Source organism: Canis lupus, chromosome 27 (genome assembly GCF_048164855.1).
Source record: "Canis lupus baileyi chromosome 27, mCanLup2.hap1, whole genome shotgun sequence".
Lineage (NCBI taxonomy): Eukaryota > Metazoa > Chordata > Mammalia > Carnivora > Canidae > Canis > Canis lupus.
In genome coordinates this window covers 42,530,570-42,536,569 of record NC_132864.1, presented here as the reverse complement: position 1 = coordinate 42,536,569, position 6,000 = coordinate 42,530,570, and the positions used below count along the sequence as shown (strand labels likewise).

General features: G+C 48.1%; 1 long non-coding RNA gene across 2 annotated transcripts in view; it reads right to left on the bottom strand.

The window, feature by feature from the left end:
* Nucleotides 1-2,060: 2,060 nt before the first annotated feature.
* Nucleotides 2,061-6,000, bottom strand: part of LOC140619803 (uncharacterized) — a 94,884-nt gene continuing 90,944 nt past the window's right edge. For both annotated transcript variants that reach the window (XR_012019597.1, XR_012019596.1), the window contains one exon: nucleotides 2,061-2,270. This is a non-coding gene — a long non-coding RNA (uncharacterized lncRNA). The remainder of the gene's footprint in view (nucleotides 2,271-6,000) is intronic.

Here is a 6,000-nt window from a genome sequence, read left to right as displayed (position 1 = left end):
AAAAAGAAAAAAATTGAGAAACGTTTGTTAAGGAAAACAGGGGTAAGTAGCATAAATACAAGGAAGGAGAGTAAGCCAGGGACAGTGAGCTGCTGGATGTTGTAATCATCCTTGTAAGGCAACTCCACGGAAGGGACAGGAAATGACAGAACTCTTTAGGGCCCCTGGTGTATGCTGCCCTCTGCTGGTAATTTTTTTAAGAAAGATTTTAAACATTTTATTTATTTACTCATGAGAGACAGAGAGAGAGAGAGAGAGGCAGAGACACAGGCAGAGGGAGAAGCAGGCTCCATGCAGGGAGCCCGACGTGGGACACGATCCCAGGACCCCAGGATCACACCCTGGGCTGAAGGCAGGGGCTAAACCGCTGGGCCACCCAGGGATCCCTCTACTGGTAATTTTCAAGGAAAACGTTCACTGATTTCCTACAACAGGAGTCTCCAAGGTGTGAGAGAATCGTCGGGGAAGCAAGTCACATGTGGACAGCAGCTGAGACAGGGATGGGATCAAGTCCTGGCTCGTGTCCTTCCCACACACGGATTTCTCCAGCAGTGATGCTGACCCATTACCTTCTCCTGTCCCCTCCCTGACGCCAAAGGGCAATGAGACAGAATTTTTCCCAGTAGGACATGTGGATGCTGGTCATCCCAGTGACAGACCCCACATGTCCACAGGGCATGCAGCGTAGCACGGCTTTGTAACAACCCCCATGACTCTTGCAACCACATCCCCGGCCTCAGGGTGACTGGCTAAGCCTTCCCCCACCTCTCACTAGGCACCTACATGAGGAGGCTGACACAGAAAGCCCATGACCTCCCCAGAGATGGGTCTCTCTGCCTTCAAGGCAGAAACAACCAGATCAGATCAGGTGATATAAACAAAGATAGGAACCAGAACGAAGTATGACCATCTCAGGCATGGGGCATGGGGCAGGAAGGAACCAGAACAATCTGCCTCCAGTAGATGCCTCTCCCCACAATCTGTGCTGAGGAGACTCTCAATGGTGGACTGCCTTGAAGAGACACAGTCTCTGGAATGTATTAGCACAAGATCCGAGTCCCTAAGTCCTCATACCCCACAGTCCCTGCCTCCACCCAAAGCCTCTGTTTCCCTCAGTGGGTGCCTTGGCAGCTACAGTGTTTAGCCCTCACGGTGCTTTGGTTTTTCTGGGAATACCCCCGTGCTTGCCCATTCCCTTCTGCCCATTGCCTGGCTCAGAGGTGCATCCTTGGAGAAGTCTTATAGGCTACTTTCCATTTCTGGGGCTGTGCTGGCTTCCAGGTACCAGGGAGACCCTTGAGTTCTACTGGGATCTTCTCAGCACTACTAGTAGGGAGCTAAACGCTGGACCCACACAGAGATGGAGAACCTGAGTCTCAGTGGCAGTCAGATGACCTGCAGGTTCTAGGCCCCCGTTACATACTTTGATCATGCTGACATCAAGGATCTGAGGCACAACTCCCCTGAAGACCGACAGATGATTTGCTTAGAATGGTTGCGTCTCTGGACGTGCTCCACGTGAGCAAAGACTAACAACCTATTCTGTACAGTGGGACTTGTCTTGTCTCGGACTAAAGACTCTTTGCTAAAATACCCAAGGCTTCACCCTTGCACCTTTCATGACAGTCCCCATTGCCAAACCTGGGGACCTGCTTGATCTCGTGTCAGACAAGTTGCTGGTCAGATCCACTCTATATGCCATACTCCCGGACACCTGAGTGCTTGGCACAAGATACCACCAGGGACACCAACATGTAAGCCTAATGATGGCACTGTGAAGGCTGACAGTGGCATAAAAACATCATCTAGAGAACTATGTTGAGGGCCACAGTGGCCCAGGTCTCCTAGAGATGTGGGGCAAAGGTGAGGAGTTACAGACTGGCCCACCTCCATCTTCACCAAGTGTCGGCATTAGCCTGGCCTCTTCCAGGGGCTCACACAGCCAAGGGCAGTAGCCACGGGTTGGTCCAGTCCTCCACACTCCCCACTTCACAGGCCTCCCTCTGCACTCAGTCCACATGTCAGCCAGTCTTTAATTCAAGCATAATTTATTGAGATCATGAAGTAGCTCATATCTTCCTCTTAAAATGCTGCTGACAGAAAAATTAACAGAGAGGGATCCCTGGGTGGCACAGTGGTTTGGCGCCTGCCTTTGGCCCAGGGCGCGATCCTGGAGACCCAGGATCGAGTCCCACGTCGGGCTCCCGGTGCATGGAGCCTGCTTCTCCCTCTGCCTGTGTCTCTGCCTCTCTCTCTCTCTCACTGTGTGCCTATCATAAAAAAAAAAAAAAAAAAAATTAACAGAGAAAGTGCCTTTCTATGTCAAACATCTTTGTAGGCTAAACTGCTCATTGATAATATTATGTTGTTTAAAGAATAGTAGGCTCACTCATCAAATAAAAATATATTACTTACATTTTCTAGAGATTATCATATAATGGGAAAACTTAAATAATCTCAAATTTCCAAATCCATCCTGAGATGTATATTATCATCAAGATGCAAGCCACTTGCATAAAAAGAGGTTTCTAGGGGTGCATGGTGGCTTACTCGGTTAAGTGTCTAACTTGGTTTTGGCTCAGGTCATGATTTCAGGGTCCTGAGATTGAGCTCCAAGTTGGGCTCTGAACTCAGCATGGGGTCTGCTTGGATTCTCTCCCTTTCCCTCTCTCTCAGCCCCTCTCCCTACTACTTGTGCACATGTGCATGCTCTCTAAAATAAATAAAACCTTTTAAAAAGAGAGATTTCTGCCCTAAAACATAAATATATAGAGAACTCAAAGATATTCCGAGGATAAAATGAGAAACTTGGTGACTGACGATTAGGATTGTGTCTCAGGATTTTGGCTTCTAGTGTTGTATGGAGGCTGAATGAAGCCAAGAGGTAACACATGTGCATTTTCTGGATGACAGTGTCCAGGAAAGAAGACTAAAAGGCCACAGTGTATGAAAAAGAGGGCAAGTAGGCTTTGGGGAGAAGATGGCTCCTGTGGGTGCACACAGCCTTCCTGAAGGAGGTGGAGGAAGAGGACATCTTCTTGCCAGGAACTCCCCATTGAGACTCACAGTCAACCCCTCACTGGGGAAAGAGGAGGAGAACAAATGAAGGTGATGGAGAAAGAGGAGGAGGAGTGAGAGAGGTAATCAAGTCAAGTCTCACCTCAGAGGAAGCACCCACCCATGCACAGAGAGCAGGGGACAATCTTTCCCACCAAGTGCTCCACTGAGGTCACTGAATAGAGGAGAATCTACTTCCAGAAGCCGAAGTTGAATTCTCTTCTCCTTATTCCTTGTCTCAGGCCTTCCACCTCTTGTCTGGTGACTCTGAGGATTCCTTTAGCCTCCCCAGCTCTCAACTAGTCATCAAGAGCTGTTCTTTTCAGGATCAGAATCGGCCACAGATAAGAAACGGTTCTTTCCGACAGTGATTCAAGACTTTGGAATGGCTTTTGGTAGGTCTCCAGCTCTTCAGTTTTAAGAGTTATCAGGCCATTGGCTTCAGAACTGCCCACCCTCTGCTCTAAGTCAATATCTGCCCTGACAGGTAATATCCCCAGATGCTCCATTTCTTTTTGGTGATGTAGTTCACTCATTTCATTTCTTTTTTCCTCAAAATATTGATCTGCCCTTTCGATGGAGGCCTCTTCAGTCGGGGCACCTTTGTGATGACCTGTCAGGTGGGCTTTAGTCTTCTCTTCTTTGGCAACATTACTGTGGCATTGCTTTTTCCATCTTGAGTGTTTAAATGTGTGCTTGATGGAGCAGCAAGCTTCGGTTTCCTCCTGGACCTTTTTATCTGGTCCTCAACATGCTCTCCATTCCCTGGTTCCCTTAATTCTAAGTTCTTGACCATGTCATCACCTCCCAGGGAATCTGCCCTGTCTTTGATCTCAAGCCAATCTTCCTGCAGCGATAACAGCTGACTCTCCCCATATGCCATGAAGATCACTGCAGAGAGCTTGAGCCTTTTTTCAGTTGCTGGCAAGAGCTTTAAGGATGTTTCAGCTTCTCATGCTTGTGTTTCAATGGTTTTCTGTTTTTGGTGCAGAGCCTGAACCCTTCTTCTGTCTGAGACACAGGCCGTTTCTGGTCTGAACACTGAGGTTCTTCCTCAACCTAGGCTGAAACTTGTTAGGAGTGTTACATTTCACCATGGCTGGTGTCCCCGTCTCCCTGTGCAGAAAGCCCTTCTGTGAGTGACCGTACAATTTTGCTTCAAAGCAAGAAAACTAAGACTCTAGAGCTATCACAGCACCATCTACCCACCTGCCACTGATACCCAGGGACAATGTGACCTGTGCTCGTATTGTCAGAGGCAGCTGTCATGAAACGGCCCAGTATCTGCCCCAGCAGGGTGAAGCTCCTCCATGGCGGCCCAGTCTGACACAGAGGTGCCCAGGGCCATCACAGCCAGCTGGACCACACCACCCCATGCACATGTCTCCCTGGGTTCTAGTCAGAACCAAACCTGCACCAGGCGACCAGGGTAGACCACGCCTGCTGAGGGTTGGGCGAGGAGGCCCAAAGCAATGTAGAACTCCACTCTGCCCTTGGCTCGCTCTTTCCTTACATAACTTTTCCTGTGGCCCCCAAGGCCTCCTGAACTACGCACACTGTTGTCTCAGTGGATTATGCACACTGTTGTCTCAATCCAGAAAGCTCCTCTTTCCACTGCTTATCTGTGGGGACACCCCCACCTTGTACCCACTCTTTTCTCTCACTCCAGTGGCCCCAGTCAGTGCATTAGACAGGGCCTGGCCATGGTCCTCCACGCTCCCGGCATGTATGTGGAAACTATCAATGGGTGGGCATTCGAATGAAAGAAGGACAAAGCCATCCTGAGTTAAGTCATACGTAATGCTCTGCTGACCAGCAGATAATCCACTAGGACATTTAATTTCTTATGGACGTAGACTACTAATTGCACAGTACTGCGATTAAAAAGGTTGAGCAAATTTTTAACATCAGACAACCACCATGGCATTTTCCTCAGAATTCACCATTTTGAACTACCAAGACATCCTCAAATTGTTTTGAAAGATATTAAAGACTACAGTGGGGATCATGGCACAATCTCCCTTTAAAAAAAAAAATAGAAAGAAGTAACAACACTTCAAGTAAAACCAACAACAGCCTGGAAAATTCAGAGATCTAAATAATTTTCCGATCCAACAAGCCACCAAATAAAATTGTGCACAAACTGTAGGGAGCACAATGAAAAGACTAACCCCAACAAGCTGTAGGACAGAGCCAATTGTTTTCAATGAGGAAAATCCGCATCATTTAACACTGAAGAACCCCAACAAAAGAAGAGAATGTGAAAATGAATGGGACAACTGAAATGTTTCCAAAACCAGAAATTGATAAGGAAACGCAAGCGAAGCAGAACTGAAGCAGAACAACGGGCTTACTAGGAAAAGCTGGCGCTGAATGTCTGAGCTCGAAAACCCAAGACTGATACAGAACTCCAAGAGCTTATTACAGGGAGATTATTTTTCTTTGCCTTAGCACAGTTTTAAACAATGAATGGAAAACTAGGAAGGGCTCAGAACCGACAGATGGGGAAGGCAGGTCTGGGCTTCTCTGAGAACCGCTGAGGCTGCCCAGGTAGGTGCACTGGAGCTGGGGTAGGGGGCCGGGGGGCGGGGAGCTAGAGGTTGTTCAGGCTGGGGCAGCACCTCCATGGGTTTTCTCAGCAGAGGTTTCAAAGGTGGTACTTTCAGCCTTACTCGTATGATTTGTTATTTAAAAAAAAAAAAAAAAAACTTGAAAATGTGAGGCTGAGGTAGAATGACAGCTTCTGGATTTCAAGGCCTCTAAAGGAAAGCTGTTATCAGGAGAGACACAAGCACAGCCCTTCCCTCTGGGATGTACGTGCTCCTGTTTGTGGGATGAATGAATGAACAAATGAATGAGAGAACGAGGGACCCAGCCTGAGGTCAACCCAGGGGGATGCACAGTACACTGTGTGGCCTCAGCAAGTTCCCATAAGCTGAAAGC